We start from the raw sequence: 18,956 nt of genomic DNA, 5'->3' as shown, positions 1-18,956 counted from the left end.
CACGCCAATCAATCAAATAAAACCCTAATTAATAATCGGGCCATAAACCATAACTGGGAATCTAATTCATTTGTCCAACACCCAGGGTAAAAGACCATTTTACCATTTCCTCGCTTGGCCCAATAACCGAGGCCTAACCTAATGGCACCAAAAGCCTAATATGGCCTAAATTCCTAAATGATACCGAAATCCCATTATAGGCCTAAATCCAAGAAGGCCCAAAGCCTAAAAATGACCCAAGGTTAGAAAGACTAGTGGCCTGACAAGGCCCAAAAACCTAATAGTCCAAATATGGCCTAAATCTCAAATGTCAACAAAAGTTAACTATTGAGTACACCCAGCGTACTCAGACTTATGCCCAGTGTACGCCTCCTTTGGCTAGTACGCGCTGACTACGAGCTTGGTACGCCCAACATACTCCACAACATGCCCAACTCGCCATTAAGTGCTTAATATGCTAAGCCACTAAGTCCACTTCTCAAATCTAGCCCTAAATGATGTCTTAACATGTAATGTTGGCAACTTTACTCCTTTGCATGTCTTAATGGGACGCAGTACTTGATTCTGACCAATAAGACCCAAAATAAGAACCATAACTCATGCATGGTCAAATATAACGCATCAAGATTACATTTTTATGCACAAGGAACTTCAAAAATGCTAAGATCTATCATCCCTAGCTTCTGGAGTAGCTCATACTCTCAATTATGACTTAAGAGACCATAAAATGCACAGATACAATCCCTAAAATAGATCTATCAAATGAATCATCAAGTTAAGAGCTTTATGCCTCCAAAAGCTTTCCGAGTTGGTGATGATTCTGGATCCACAAGCTCCAACCACATCAATGAAACTTCCAAGAGCTCTTCTTCCTTCAAAATCACCAAAAATACTTTCAAAGTTCAAATCTAAGCTCAAAACAAACAAATGGAAATTATAGTTTTGCTCTTAGGGTTTTGGAAGGTCGACGCTGGTCATAAGAAGCTCCAAGAGCAACTTATGGTGTTTAAATAGGGAACAAACCCTAAAAATTAGGGTTTGCCCTAGGTAACGTACACCATGCATACTCCACGTACATCCAACATACATGGGTTGCCTCCGCGACCATGTTTTGACCTAGTACCCTCAACGTACTCCCAGCGTACTCCCAACGTGCTCGGCCAGGGACCAAAACGCAGAGATTTTTAAGTTAAGGGAAAGAAGGGAAAATACCTATAATGAAATTGTTACAATTCTCCCCTACTTGAATCAGACTTCCTCATCGAGGTCCTTTGTTGCGAACAACTCTAAATAATGCTCCCGCATCTCGAACTCGGGCTCCGACATCCATTCTGAACCCTTGCGGTGCTGCCATTGCACCTTTACCATATCCACCGACTTGTTCCAGAGAGCCTTCTTCTTTCTGTCAAGGATGGCAATTGGTCTCTCAATATAACTCAGGATATCGTCCACCTGAATATCCTCCAATGGAACCACCACGGAATCATCAACCAAACATTTCTGTAGCTGAGACACGTGAAAGTGCTATGGACCTGGCTAAGCTCCTCGTGTAGATCCAAACGATAAGCAACCCTGCCCACCTGGGCTAAAAACCTAAAAGGACAAATATACCTGAGGTCCAACTCGCCCCTCTTCCTGAATCAGATAACATCTTTCCAAGGTGACACCTTCAGAAGAACCATGTCCCCAACTTGGAACTCTAGATCTGATCGGCGCTTGTCGGCATATCTCTTCTGCCGAATCTGTGTTGTCTGAAGTCTACCCCGAACCTGTTGAATCAACTCAGTAGTCTTGTGTACCACCTCAATACTCCCTAATTCTTGCTGACTGAGCTCACCTTAATATATCGGGGTCCTACACTTCCTCCCATAGAGCATCTCAAAAGGAGGTCGATCAATGTTGGCCTAATAACTTTTGTTATACGAAAACTCCACCAAAGGGAGATACATATCCTAACTCCTACCAAAATCTAATACACATTCCTGAAGCATATTCTCCAAGGTCTGGATAGTCTGCTCACTCTGTTCATCAGTCTGCGGGTGGCAACCCATGCTGAAATGTAGATGAGTACCCAACTTCTCGTGAAACCTCTTCCAACATCTGGAAGTGAACCGGAAGTCCCTGTGAAACCACTGAAACTGGCACGCCATGTCGTGCCATAACCTCCCTGATGTAAATATCAACCAACCTCTCTGCAGAGATAATGTCCTGAATTGGAATGAAATGTGCGTCAATCGATCCACAAATGACCCATATCAAATCCATTTTGCACGCTGTCTGTGACAACTTTGTGATGAAATCCATAGTAGTCTCTTCTTATTTCCATATAGGAATGTCTAACAGCTACCCATTTTCATGAGGTCGCTGATGCTTGACCTTGACTTTCCTACATGTCAAGCACCTCTCCACATACTAGGCTACATATCGCTTCATGCATGGACACCAATAGTTGAGTTAGAGATCCTTATACATCTTTTTTGCTCTGGGATGAATAAAGAACCTAGACTTGTGCACCTCCTACATCAAAACCTGGTACGCAACACCCAAATACAGAACCCATACCCTCCAATGAAGGGTCAATAACCCCCAGCTATCATAATTGAAAGAAGCCACCTAACCCACTATGTTCTCACTCTTTCGATGCTCTTCCTTCATAGCCTCAACCTGAGCCTCTAGAATCTGCTCTAAAAGTGGAGTAATCACCTTCATCCTCAAACACATATCCCTGATCGGAGCTGCGACCACCTTACGGCTGAGAGCATCGGCCACCACGTTGTCTTTCCCTGGGTGATAAAGGATCTGAAAATCATAATCCTTCACCACATCCAACCATCTACACTGCCTCATGCTCAGATTCGGCTGATCCATCAAATACCTCAAGCTCTTATGATCCATGTAGATAGTGTTAGATTTTTTACGCATCAAATAAACTCTAAACTTGGTATCGTAAGAATCGAAACTACGATATACTTAAGTGTACATGCACCCTATATATCTATGGTTTCATGCTAAATAATGTTGGATTATGTGTCTAAGCCCATAACTATAATTGGTATGTACTTGACCCGAGAGTAGCATGGTCTATTTCGAGTTGCATATCACCAGGACAATTTGATATGATGGATATTTGAGAAAGAGGTTACTTGTGATTTATTAATATATTAAAAGTATAATATATTAATATGAAATCATATGATTTAATTAGTATTGATCAACAACTAATTTGGAATTAATTTAGTGATCAAAAGAGACTAATTAAATTAATGGGGACTGATTATGTAAATCAATAATATATATGGTTGGGCTATTGATCCATGATGGGATAAGTTTATGTAAGAATCCATGAAGAGTTAGCCCACATGAATTATGGATCATAACTCAAGTGTATGGTTAGGGTTCACCCATGACCCTTGGATTCCTACACCATATATATATATATATATATATATATATATATATATATATATATATATATATATATATATATATATATCACCCTATAGCGTAGAATCGATGACACTAGTGTTCTTGGAGTTCACATAACCGATTTTAGTGTGCCTAACCTCTCTCTTAAGTCTTCCTTTGTTCATGGTGTGTTGTGAACCGTTTGAGGTATCACACTTGAATTGCTAAGTTCTTAAAGGCCAAATACAACAAGTTATACAAGCTACATAAAGAGGTAACCTCCTAACTAGTATTTTATGATTCATATGTCAATTGTATGCTAGTTGTAGGCTTCATGCTTTGGAAAATTTTGTTGCATGTATAACTATAGAAACCTTAGATCCAAAGCATTTAGGGTTGTATGTGCACCATAGGAATGCTCTAGTACATAAAACTCATCAATTGTATCAGAGCCTAGGGTAATTTTATGTTATATTAATGCATGGTTATTGTGTTCAAAGCTAAAAAATTGCATTTCTAGACTCTGACTGATGAACTCGCTGAGTCCAATGATCTGACTCGACGAGTTCACTCATAGACTAGAAACTCGAAGAGTCCAGTTCATGAACTCGACGTGTTGGACCCCAGATTGCAGGTTTTATGTGTTTTTTTGGCCAGAATTGGATTAGGATCATCACCACAAACTGTTTTGTATCATGAAATTTACTTTTCTTGATATGGTGATGATAATACTCATCCAATTAAATGATAATTGTCAAAAAATTTAGTTTATATGATAAGCTAATTTTCTTTTAAGTTGTTGATATGAATTATCTTGCCTTATGAGTTAGAATAGATCAATGATAAATTATTTGATTCTTTCTTTTATTAAAATTGATCAAAATGGTTTTTAATGAGCTCCATAACTTGTCCTCAAGTTATGGAACATGAAAGGTCTTTTCATAAAAACAACATTAACTAATAAGTTATAGAAACCAAGAGTTTTGAAAAGTTTCAAAACTTGCCCTAAAGTTTTGGAATTTATAAAGTCTCACTTATGAAACATTTAATTCCAAACCCTAGAATTTTAAAAGTTTAAATTTCAACCCTTATACTATTATAATATTAAAAGTTAATACTTATATATATATATATATATATATATATATATATATATATATATATGTATATGTATAAGACAAGTCAGTCTTACCGTTAGTAGGCCTCATTCACGAAGCTGATCTATAAGGGGTATAAGGTTACTGCCTATAAATGGTGGTTTAATGGGTGTCCACTCTCACCCACCGCTTCCTTGACTAGTGGAGGGTCGTTAGCCGAACAGGTAGGATAGGACATTAATTCTCATTAAAATTATAATGATAATTATAAAAGTAACTAAACTTTTTATAAAATTCTCAATCTTAGTTACTTTAGGAAAATGTGAAAATGATGTTATCCATGAAATTGCACTTTGCACCTTGCCAAGTCGTTACTGGAGCGTGTGTGGTTAACCGGCACACTAACTTGGACTAGTAAGGGTGGCAAAGGGTAGCTTGATGTTTGTCATAGATCAATGGCGTGTGTGTGGTTAAATGGCACATTGATTAGCTGATAAATGACATCGAGAGTACTAGGAACATTTGCATGGTTATTCACACCTTGTTAGGAACATTTGCATGGTTATTCACACCTTGTCAATGAATCTCAAAAGATTTAGGAATTTAAAACCTAATGTTCATTTTTGTTTTTCATGGTGGAAATTGTTAAATCGTCATTTACCTACCTTCAAATAATTTGCAATTGGATTATGGCATCCCTCTTCCGAATTGTAAATTATTGTGTTGGGTCCTAGACTTAATATTTCATTTTGGGTGTTATATTAAGGACTTAAATCAACTAAAATTGAATTTCTCCCTTGTAGATGCCTAGTTCTGACAATTATAGTCTTCCCGAATCTTTTTGGAAAAAGCTTTCTTCATGAAGATGATATGTAACATCGTGAAAATTTACAATAAATTTAAACTTTTCAAAATCAACCCATATTCATTAAATCATTACAAAAGTTTTTCATTCCATTTGTTATCAGAGTATCCCAGAACATCAACATAACACTTGAGGAGCGGTACGATCACGCCTTTGCCTTGCCACGATCTCATGAATTACCTGAAACTGTAAGCTCGAAAGCTTAGTGAGTTACCCCCAAAATACCACGTGCAACACATACGCCTTTCCAGGCCATAACTCCATGGGATCTTCCGATCCGAATGTCTCAGGGGACTTCCGTCCCAAACCTGGTAGACCTTCCGGTCCTACCCATAATAACCTTCCGGTCCATACTCTATTGACCTTCCGGTCCATGCTCCCTTTTTCTTCCCGTCCATAACATACAGCTCGTACATAACATATACAGATCACATATCATAAAACAACATATATCGCATACTCTTCATAGCACATAAGACCTTCCGGTCACACATATATCTCATACTCATATCGCATCCCTACTCATACAAATCACATAACATCTATCAACTTAGCTAATACTTCTCATGGTACATAAGACCTTCTAGTCACACATATAACTCATACTCATATTGCATCCTTACTCATACGGATCACATATCATATACTGACCTATTCATAGCACATAAGACCTTCCGGTCACACGTATATTTCATACTCATATCATAACATAACTCCGCAATAAAGTAACAACCAACTATCCGACTTTCCATCCGGTAACGAGCCAACCTTGGTGCTTTAGACCCTATCGATATAGTGAGGATAACTCACCTGAAATTGCCGACTGGATAACTAGATCACGCTACTCCGTCCACTGCTACAAACTCCACCACTGCACACTACCAAACAACCAATTCCAATAAACACCAATTTACCAAAATACCATTGGAAGACAAACTGGTCAATCCTTGGTTAAAGTCAAAGTCCTCAGTCAAAGTCAACCTTCCTGGTTGACCCTACTCGCCGCGTCACCCCGCTGACTCGTCGAGTCCCTATGCTCGGAAAACTTCCATAATACGACTCAACTCGCCGAGTCGCCCCAAGACTCGTCGAGTCCAACAACTCTGAGGCCCTTCATGTAAAACTCATCGAGTCATCCTTTGACTCACCAATTTACGACTCAACTAGAACAGGTTAGGACTCCTCGACCAGACTCGCCGAGTCCAAGGCTATCTTCAACAAACTCGCCGAGTTGTTCTTCCAACTCATCGAGTTCCTGCTTATATTCCTACAACTCGTCGAGTACACCCATGTGACTCGCCGAGTTATTACGCGACTCATGACTGATCTCTAGCCCGACTCGCTGAGTCATCTCCCAGACTCGCCGAGTCCATACGTAATATCTTTATTCGGACAATCACAGGCCATTCCATTGCTTCCAAAACATAGAACGGGACTCCTAGGGCCGGATTCACACGTAAAGTCTCCAACTTTACGTGCATGCAAGGCTCAGTAAGCTCTAATCAAGCTAAAATTGAGGTTTAAGGCAAGGACACTCTCAATCACGCCCCAAAGCCATCACTATCCGAACACATGGCTCTAAACCAACCTAGATCTGAAGTTGCAACCTCAGATCTAGTCTCTACACCTGAAATAGGACCCAACCATGCTAAAGAACCCCAAATCACACTTTAGCCATAAGAACATCCTATGTGCTCATGCAAACCCTAATGCTTGGATCTAGGTTTCTCTATTGTACATGTAATTCATCCAAGACTTTAAACCCTAGTTCTAGCATACAATTAATCATATTAACATAAGAATGGGGTTTAGATCTTACCCTGATTGTTATGTAGCAATAACAATCTCAAATCCTCCTTGTAATGACTTTAGAAAGCTTAGAGTCACAATTGTCACTCCTCTAATGGCTCACAAACACCAAGAGCAAGAGGATGAAGAATAAGGAGAGAGGAGGCTGCCCAAAACGTGTGGTAACCCTAAGGAAAACCTTCACCACGTTTTTAGGCCTTAAAGGTACTATATATACATGTAGGATATTAGGGTTTTCAACTAGGAAACCTTAAACTGACTGCTTAAGCCCTAAGCAACCCATGGACCCTTTTTAGAGTATCCCTTGGATGATTTCTAATGGGTTTCCGCATAGAATTCGTCCAACCTATTATTCCAAGGTGATCCATATGCCAAATGCAATTATCTTATAATTACAGTTCCAGTCCCTTAAGTTTAATTAATCTCTTTTAGCCACAAAATTAATTATCAATTAATTCTTGACTAATATTAATTAAACAATATGATTTTTCCTTTAATATATTATTCTCATAATATATTAATAAATCATAATTAATACTCTCTCTCTCTCCATAATTCATCCTATCAAGTTGCTTTGGTTAAGGCAACCCAAAAGGACCATGCACCATCGGGTCAAGTACATACCAAAATAGTTATGGACTTAGACACTAATCCAATAGTCTCCCACTTGGATAAGTCTAATAACTATTCTGTGTATGACTTCAGATCCTGATCTGCAATCGTACCTTTCAAAAGCCGTTGTCAACTCTGATCTTATCAAATACGTGTGTCCTTTAGATAAGGGATCATATATTCCTCCATTCTATACATCGTATAGACGTGAGACATGAATTTTAATCATTCTCTCTATACTGTTTCCCGACTTCCGATTTATGACGACTGATAATAGACTACAATTGAACATATCAATTTAGTCCCGACTTGGCCAAGCGCTTAGGTGCCATCACTAAATCATTGAGGGGACCAAAGATATCGCTTTTATCCTACTTTGGATAAAATGAACGGATAAACTTTGATTCAATGCTTGCTTGCACTCCATCATTGAATCACACACAACAATATGTTTTATAACACCAAGTTACTAGTGCGTTCATATATTATCAATGTGTAACCGACTCGCAAGATACAACTCACACATCTCGGTTTTAAGAATATACAATATTATCGACTCACCAATCACTCGTGATCAAATCCATGTAGTGATTCTTGTGAGCGTAGGATTAATCCAATGCTCAAATCATATTCATAAGCACTCATGAACGTTGTAGCAAACATTTGCTTATGTCTAATACACTTTAGACAATCCACACACCAATTCACGACAGTCTTCGTTCATACCTACTTCCAACATATGAACGACTGTGGTCCGTTCGAATAATTTGATTGTTATGAACCAATTAAATTATTCAGGAAGTCAAAACATGCAAAGTGAAACACAAGAATAATAATAATCCCATATGGCCCCAAACTTTGGGTATAAATAAAACATTTTATTTAATCACCATATTGATTACTCATTATTTGTTGTTTTGGGTAATCAACTTATTACTTGAATTATTACTACACTTGTCCTATGCTATCAACATGTACTACAATGTTTACCTACGGTCCTTACTTTGTGAAATAGATCAAATGAACACATTTCCAATCATACTCATTTCACAACTCCCAATCCTTATCACAAATGTAAGAATATCAAATTCTTGCCACTTATAGAATATGCTAGATTCTAACATTTTATGCAATGATCCTTTCGTAAAGTCACAGCTCAAAATCATCAAGACTTGGCCAATCTCTATCAGAAATAATTCTATAGATATGATGTCTCTCACTCAAAGTAAATTCCCTTGAAAATCCTTCTTGCATAAAAGTTTCTAATCTAGACATGGATTCTCAATATCCAACTCTCAATATGGAAACATTTCCATATTTTCCATATGACAACTCATTCTTAATAGAATCTTATCTATTCATAATAATGTCGATATGATCCATCCAATACCATACTTTCAACTACTCACAAGAAACCAATTCTTAGCGAGTTATGGATCGTCCTTTGATAGTTGTTTAATTATCTTAGTTAAAAACCGATTATTGTCCTTTTTCTCTCTTAATGCGCAGACATTTGGAAAAATTTAGAATGGTCAAATATTACAGCATCTACAATCGATCCTTTACCCGAAGCTTATGGGACACAATGCATAATGTTTACATAAAGACCTGATACTTTATCAATCTTCTACCATAATATTTTATGTGTTACGTTCTTACAATTCGAACTATGAAGAGGAATGTCGTAATCATAATCGAATTTTAAGAACACACTATGTATCCTTTGACTAAATTTATTAACATTTATCAATCTAAGCTTTAGATATTGAAATGAATTACAATATTCTCTCCCTTAATTATAGCAAAACAGCTACTCAACCCTTACAACTTTGCAAAGTATGACGCTTGTTTTCTATAATTAATATTGCTAACTTGCAATACTTGCCTTAATAATCATACAAGCACAACATTTATGATCCCAATATCATGATGATTATTATCATATAAGCATAACACTTATGCTCCCACTAGCTTTGACATGTATTCAGAAAACAACTTAACTTCCAGAAAATAATACCTATTGAATTTCTTAAGTTCATATTTCTAATACCTATTTCTTTGATAATCCTTTATCAAAGCTTCTTAAACTTATACACTTTTTCCTTAGATAGCTCATATGTGTGTCTAAACAATTCATACTAATTGCCAATCTCACAATTCGAATCATGGAAAAGGATACCGTAACCATAATCGAATTCGAGAATACAATTTCACTATCATTATCTTCTTAAAATCTCTCTTACTGAAAGCATTTCCTCACAGTCATGTTCATGAAGGAGGTAATCTTATGACACTTAGATTTTAATGGTGTATGTGTTCCTATCCATGTGAATTTGTAAAAACCAAAGTTTGCGACAAATCCAAACTCATATGGACCGAACTTTCTCAATCTTGATTTCTTGCCTTATGGTAATGCGAGTGCCCACCATGTCTTCCAAGTAGTTAAGCATCTCACCCCTTCCTATCAATTTACTTTTCATTGATCAAGGTGCTTGCCTTTTATGCATTCAAATGAGAACTCATAGAACTCACACGCATAATTAACTCAATTGGAATGGTACAGAAACAAGATAGTGTCAACACGATAGGTTGTGAACCTCAAGTCGTGTGCTAGTGATGATCGATAAGGTTTATTCTTGATTAGTTCTTCAACTTTTCAAGACCATTAAGACTCCCACTGACTCCTTGACATATAAGATTCTCTTGTCAATGAACATTTCTCGACAAACAAATATTCAAGAGTTAGTGTAGATTTTATCAAGATAAAACACTTCACAAAATTGGTCCTAGTTGGTCTTTGTCTTATCCAAGACATCACAACTTACCAATTCCAAATGTGCAAGAATAAGAAAAACTTTTTCTAAATTCTACATTTGATGAATGTTATAAACCTTCTTAAGACTTGTCACTCAATGTCACAATCTTAGCTCTAAGACTTGTTTTGGAACGAAGTATGATTGACTTCTTGATTTAACCATTTCTTCAATTCTTGATTCCTCTTCTCAGACATACAATTGTACTAAGATTCACTTAGAGGATCAACTGAGATATGGTTCTTAATCATTAAGACCTATCATAAAACATAATAAAGGTACTCTCCCTTCTTCTTAGAATAGAGAAACGTTTATCTTTTTGCCTGCTTGACTCTTCTTATCTGTTCTGCTATTGATTTAAAACTCTTTTAATCAACTCAGAATTACACTTAATCTTATAAGTATAATCATATTTACTAAACCTTTAGTAAATCATGATGAATATATTTGTCACTCTTGTGGTGGACTTGATCAACACACAACTTTGTGTACTCGATCTCCTAGTCCTTCACTTGACATTTTGTCAACGAATGAGTCTAATTTCCAAATATGAAATTTCTCATTCATCATTCAACCAAGTTGCATGATTCCTAGTTTATATCCACTTGAAACTTGGGCGATGAGAAACTCTCCCTATTTGGTAAATTCTCGACATTTCCACAATTAACATAATTAAGAATCAAATCCATTATTGCTAATAATAGAAACATTCAAACATCAATTTTTCATACATGCCATTGCAAGGATAAATAAATAATATAAAATCAAAATTTATTTTATTGCGGAAAAATTTGTCCTTACAATGCAATTCAATTGAAAACTATGTTAATACATATTTCTTAGCAATCTATTAACTCCAAGTAGTAGCTCAAAATTCTAATCTTCAAGCAATGCGATCGAAATCCATTTCTTCACGATTAGATTTAGCTCAGTTCTTCCCTTAAGCTTCCTTTCTATTCTTCGATCCAACAAAACATCAATTGTAATCTTATCACATCATGTATTAATAATATAGAATAGGAACTTAAAAGAGTTAGTTAATGGATTTTACCTAAAGTAGAGCCATACATTTTGACTCTCCCATCTCTTAGATCTCTTAGATAAATAGGGCAGCTTAGTCTCCAATGCCCCTTCTCTTGGCAATAAAAGCAAATTGACTCTTTTGGAATAGCACATGGAACTACTTCAGACTTTGCCTTTCTCTTATGATCAAACTTTTTGATCATGGCATGCCTTTCGTTGCCATTGCCTATATCCATGGAGGTCTGGAAGGCAGATTCACCAATCAACTTTGCTTTTTCAGTGCGCGAAACCATTGCTGATTCAGCAGCAATAAGCATGTAAGTGAGATCTATAAGGGTTACGTCATGGTTCATCATATAGTACTCTCTTATGAACTCACTATACGAGTTAGGAAGCGACTGAAGAACCCAGTCAACAGCCAGCTCCTCACAGACAATGGGTCCCAACATTCTTAACCTATCAATGTGTAACTTCATCTCTAGGACATGTGCCCACACTGACTTTCCTTCTTCATGTTTACATGCCAAAAGGGCTTGAGTGAGCTTGAACTTTTTAAGCCTTCGAACTTGTGGGTTAGGGAGAATAATTGGAGGAGGTGGAGGAAGTGAAGCATGATCTCTTGTTCCTCGATCGAATCGTGAAATATCATCTTCATGTGGAAAGCTTGTTCCACGGGATTTGGGAAGACAATAGTTGTCGTACTTTGACATCTACAAAACGGGAGAAAAAATTCAATTTAAGTTGATTAGAATCCTCGATGTGACATCCAAATGAAACATCAAGGCTAGGATCCAACACAATACTTTACAACCTATAAAAGGGATGCCGTAATCTAGTTGCATAATATTTGAAGGTAGGTAAATAACGATTTACCAATTTCCTAGATCCTTTGAGATTCATTGAACTTTTCAATGGCATGTTTAAATCTCGATATGCCCCTCGATTTGTGATTGGGATGCCAAGGATCACAAAACAGGGTGTGAATAACCATGCAAACTTACATGGTGCCCGCACATGTTACAGTCACCTATTCGATGTGCCGGTTAACCACTCACACTCCACCGAACTATGACAAACATTGAGTCACCCTTTGCTACCTTTGCTTAGAACCATTTAGTGTGCCGGTTAACCACACACGCTCCACTAACATCTTCGTAAGGGCATACAGTGTAATTTCATGGAATTGCATCAATTCACTTTTGCCTAAAATAACTAAGATTGGGAAATTTGTAAAAGCAGTTAGTTGCTTTTGTAATTCATTATACTTATAATGGAAGGTTTCTGTCCTATCCTACCGTTCGGCTAATGACCAGCCACTAGTCAAGAGTGTGGTGGGTAAGATTGGATACCCATTCAATCGCCATTTTATTGGCAATTTCCTTAAACACCCCTTATAGACCAGCTTCGTGAATGAGGCCTACTAACGGTAAGACTGACTTTTACTCATATATATAATATTAGACTTTTAATGTTATATATAGTATAGAGTGTATTTTACACTTTTAAAATACTAGGTGGTCAAATTTAATAATTATACTTTTAATTTAATTAAATTGTAAACCAAAACTTTATGGATTTATTAGATCTCTTTAAATTATACACTTCAATTAATTAATAAAACCATAAGGGTGTGATTTGAACTTTTCAAAACAATACTAGGGTTTTAGAATTTAACATTTCTAAATTAAACTTTTAATCAACTTTTAAATTCCAAAACTTGAGGGAAAGTTTTGAAACATTTCAAAACATTAGGGTTTGACTTATTTAAATTTCAAAAAACAAAACTTTTAAGTTCAAATTTAAACTATAAAACCTAAAGGGATTAATTTGAAACTTTTCCAAACTTTGTCAAGAATATTCTAGATCACATAATTCAAATAAGGCAATTAACAATTAATTGGTGGTTATCTAATTAGACCTAGTTCAAATTCTTGCAAGATAATGATCAAATAATTCAAATAATTTAACATTTATCAAATAAGGTAACAATTATCTAATTTGATGACCAAAATCTTTTATTTTGACAAAGATAATCATAAGGAATCAATAAAATTCGTATTTTATTAATTTTAAACAATTATGGCAATTATCCTAAGTCAAAATAGGTAAAAATCCTGAAAATCCGCCTGTCTGATAGCTAAACTGGTCGAGTCCCCTTATGGACTCGCCGAGTTCACCCTACTCGACGGGTTGGTCAGGTAGATGGCCAAAAACTCGATTTTACAACAACAATAGATGTACTATGCATCAATACAATATAAACCAATGAAGGCTCTGATACCACTGATGGGTTTTAGCCATAAGAACATCCTATGTGCTCATGCAAACCCTAATGCTTGGATATAGGTTTCTCTATTGTTCATGCAATTCATCCAAGACTTTAAACCCTAGTTCTAGCATACAATTAATCATATTAACGTAAGAATGGAGTTTAGATCTTACCTTGATTGTTATGTAGCAATAACAATCTCAAATCCTCCTTGTAATGACTTTAGAAAGCTTAGAGTCACAATTGTCACTCCTCTAATGGCTCAAACATCAAGAGCAAGAGGATGAAGAATAAGGAGAGAGGAGGCTGCCCAAAACGTGTGGAAACCCTAAGGAAAACCTTCACCACGTTTTTGGGACTTAAGGGTACTATATATACATGTAGACTATTAGGGTTTTCAACTAGGAAACCCTAAACTGACTGCTTAAGCCCTAAGCATCCCATGGACCCTTTTTAGAGTATCCGTTGTACGATTTCTAATGGGTTTCCCCATAGAATTCGTCCAACCTATTATTCCAAAGTGATCCATAGGCCAAATGCAATTATCTTATAATTACATTTTCAGTCCCTTAAGTTCAATTAATCTCTTTTAGCCACAAAATTAATTATCAATTAATTCTTTACTAATATTTATTAAATAATATGATTTTTCCTTTAATATATTATTCTCATAATATATTAATAAATCATAATTAATCCTCTCTCTCCATAATTCATTCTATCAAGTTGCTTTGGTGAAGGCAACCCAAAAGGACCATGCACCATCGGGTCAAGTACATACCAAAATAGTTATGGACTTAGACACTAATCTAGCATAAATAACAAGGAAATAACTTAAGGTAAGGTCCTCTTACCTTAGAGATGAGTCTAAGCTGATGTAGACTTCAGATCCACAAGCTCTCTTGATGCTATCCTCAAGTTCCTCCAACTTCCCTTCACCAATTTCTTCTTCCAAGCTTCAATCCTCTCAACAATGGAGTCTCTCACGATTTTAGGATTTCTGGACCTTGAATGTGGCTAAAGGGGCTGATGGGAGGACACTAGGTCCTTTAAATAGGGCGCAACCCTGAAGATTAGGGTTTTTCTCTCTTCAGCACCAACTCGCCGAGTACAACCGCCGACTCGCCGAGTTGGCCACTTAACATGCGACCAGAATCGTGACTCAACTCGCCGAGTCTATCCATGGACTCCCCGAGTTGACCGTCCTTATATACACTTTGAACCCTGAACTTGTACTCCTGAACTTGGGATGTTACATGATGTTCCCCGAAATCATACTTCACTTCCTCCACCTCCTCCAATTATTCTCGCTGACTCACATGTTCTTTGACTTGAAAGGCTCAAGGTCACTCAAGCCCTATTGGCAAGTAAGCATGAAGATGGAAGGTCTGTGTGTGCACATGTCTTGGAGATGAAGTCAACATTGACAGGCTGGGAATGTTAGGAGTTTTTGTGTCAAGGAAGTTGGCTATTGACATGGTTCTTCAATCACTTCCTAAGTCATATAGTGAGTTCATTAAAGATTACTATATGACAGACCACGACATGTCTCTTATTGATCTTACATATTTGCTAATTGATGCTGAATTAGAAATGATTTGGCGCAGTGGTAAATAAAATTTGATCAAAATATCCACTTCCCAAACTTCCATGGACATTAACAATGGAAACATTAGAAGTCCAGAAAAGTCTTCTCTTCCTAATGGAAAGGGATCAACCATGGTCAAATTGTTAGATCAAATGGTAAAGAGAAAGGCTGAGTCTAAGATTATCCTGTGTGCCATTCTGAAAGAGTCCGTTTGCTTCTACTGCCAAGAGAGGGGGCATTGGTTGCGAAGCTACCATATCTACCTAAAGAATCATAAGGATTGTAAAGTCAGAGTCTATGATTCTGCTTCAGGTAAGTCCACCATCTAACTCTATTAAGTTCCTATTTGGAGATTATTAATACATGATGTAATGTAATTACATTTTCATGTTTGTAGGATCGAAGAAAAGAAAGCAAGCTTAAAGGAAGAGTAAGTTGAATTTGATCGCGAAGAGATGGATTTCGATCGCATGGTTCGTTAATCAGATTTTTGAGCTGCTACTTAGGAGTTCTAATAGATTGCTTAGGAATATGCAGTAACATAGTTTTCATTTGTAATTGCATTGTAAGGACAAGTTTTTCAGCATTTTTTTTATAAATAAAGAAATGTTTGACTTTATCTTATTATTCTTTGCAATGGCATTTGTGAAAATTGATGTTTGTATGTTTCTACTTTTAGCAAATGGATTTGATTATTTCATTTGTGGTAGTGTCTAAATTTACCAAATAAGGAAAGATTCTCATCACCAAGTTTCAATTGGACAGAAACTTGGAATCATGGAACTTGTATTGTATGATGAATGAGAACTTTCATCTTTGGGAAATTAAGACTAATTCCTTGTTCACATGTATATGTGAGTCAAGTGAAGGACTAGGGGATCTAGTACACATTGTTGTGGACTGGTCGGGTCCACCACAAAGAACGATAAGACTATTCGTCATGATTTACTAAAATTTAGTAAATATGGTTATGCTTACACGATTATGCATAATTCTGAATCATTGAAAAAGTTTCAGTGTATAGCAGAATGGAGAGTACTTTACTATCGTGTTTTATGATCATCTTAATGATTATGAAAGCCATATCACAATTGATCTTCTAAGGACACCTTAGTGCATTTGCATGACTAAGAAGAGGAATCAACAATTGTTGAAATGGTTAAATAAATTAAGGTGAGTAATACTTTGTTCCAAAATTGAGTCTTAGATTTATTCTCCAAGATTATGACTTGAGTGACATATCTTAAGTAGGTTTATAAAACATTCAAATTCGTAGTTGTGATGTTATGGATAAAACAAAGATCAACTAAGACCAATTCATTGAAGTGTTATTCTTGATAAGAATCCAAACTAACTCTTGAATATTTGTTTGTCAAGGAATGTTATTGATAAGAGAATCTTATATATCAAAAGGACAGTAGGAGTCTTAAAGATATTGAAAAGGTTCAAGAACTAATCAAGAATAAACCTATCATTTATCACTAGCACACGACTTGAGGTTTGTAACCTATCGTGTTGACATATTCTTGTTTCTATGCCTATTCTAGTTAAAGTTAACTATGCAAGTGAGTTCTATGTGTTCTCAATTGTTTGCATAAACTGAAGCACCTTGATCAGTGAAAGTTTATTGATCAGTAAGGGTGGTCTGCTCAACAACTTGGAAGACATGGTAGGCCCTTGTGCTACCAAATGGCAAGAAATTAAGAATTGAACAAGTTCAGTCCATATGAGTTGGAATTTGTCATATACCTTATCCTATGATAATGGTTAGAAATAACAAATTCACATGGATAGGAACACATACACCATAAAATCTAAGTGCCATAAGGTTTCTCTCCAATTCACAAAAATAATTCTGAGGAAACGCTTTCACTAAGTAGATTTTAAGGAGATAGCAGTTATGTTAATTGCGTTCTCAAATTCGATTATGACTACGACATCCCTCTTCATAATTCGAATTATGAGAAATGGAAAATAGTTTGAACATTCGGGACTTACTACTGTAAGTTCTAAAATAGTTTAGACACATATGAGCTTTCTAATAAAAGGTGTATGAGCTTAGATAAAGACTTATCGAAACATCTCGTATCAGAAATCTAAACTTTGGAAAGAAATTCAATAAGTATTGATTTCTAGAATTCCAACTGATTTCTGGGTACATGTCAAAGCTAGTGGGAGCATAAGTGTTATGCTGGTAAAAACATAATCATTATGTTAAGTGTTGCAGGTTAGCAATACTAGTTATATGAAACAAAGGTTACAAATTTGCAAAGTTGCAAAATCTAAAAGGTTGTTTCACTATAGTAAGGGAGAGGATACTTATACTTTATTTCAAATCTAAAAGCTTAGATTGAAATATTAATCAAACTTAGTCATGGATTTATTTGAATACCATGTTGAAATGCTTCAACATTGGAAATTCTATATATGGAAATCTTATAGCAAAAGACTGTTCAAGCATCATGTCTTTATGTAAGACATCATGAATCGTATCCTATATTCTTCAGGTATAGGATCAATTGCATGATCTATAATATTCATGTGTTCTAATTTTCCAAATGCCTAGGGCATTAAGAGGGAAAAGGATTAGAACCAGATATGACTAAAGTTATTAAACAACAATCAAGGACAATCTAAGGTTTGCTACGGATTGATCGCTTGTAGTTGGAAGTATAGTAATGCATGGACTATATTGACATTATTATGAATAGACAGGATTCTATTAATAATAAGTTGTCATATGGAAAATATGGAAATGTTTCCATAATGAGATTTGGATATTAAGAATCTATGTGTTAATTAGAAACTTGTATGCAAGAAGGATGTTCAAAGGAATGTACTTTGAATTTGAGACTTCACTTCCATGGAATTGCTCTTGTGACAATATCCAAAGGAATACTTAGTAATATCGTTGGCAAAGTCTCTATAACTTTGGTACCTCGACATTACAAAAGGAAACATTGTATGACAGTTTAAAATCTAACACGTTATAATAGTGGGAAGAATTTGAAATTCTTACACTTGTGATAAAGATTTGAAGTTGTGAAATGAGTTTCATTGAAGATATATTCATTTGATCTATTTCACAAAGTAAGGACCATAGATAAAATAGTTTGCATGCTTGGAGCATGGGATAACTATTGTTTTAATTCAAGTATTAAGTTGATTAACTGAAACACTATACAATGAATAATGTGTAATCAATATGGTGACTATATAAAAGGTGTTTTATTTATATTCAAAAGTTTTGAGACCATATTGGATTCAATTATTCTTGTGTTTCACTTTTCATGTTTTGACTTCCCGAACAATAAGATTATTCAAACTATCCACAGTCGATCATACTTTGGAAGTAGGTATTGAGGCAAGACTGTCATGAATCTGACAGTAGATTGTCTAGGTGTTTTAGACACAACACAAGTTTGTTGCAGTGTTCATGAGTACTCGTGTAATAAGATTTGAGTATTGGATTAAA

The sequence above is a fragment of the Lactuca saligna genome, chromosome 6 (genome assembly GCF_052625555.1).
Source record: "Lactuca saligna cultivar CGN05327 chromosome 6, ASM5262555v1, whole genome shotgun sequence".
NCBI classification, from domain to species: domain Eukaryota; kingdom Viridiplantae; phylum Streptophyta; class Magnoliopsida; order Asterales; family Asteraceae; genus Lactuca; species Lactuca saligna.
This window is presented reverse-complemented; position numbering follows the sequence as displayed.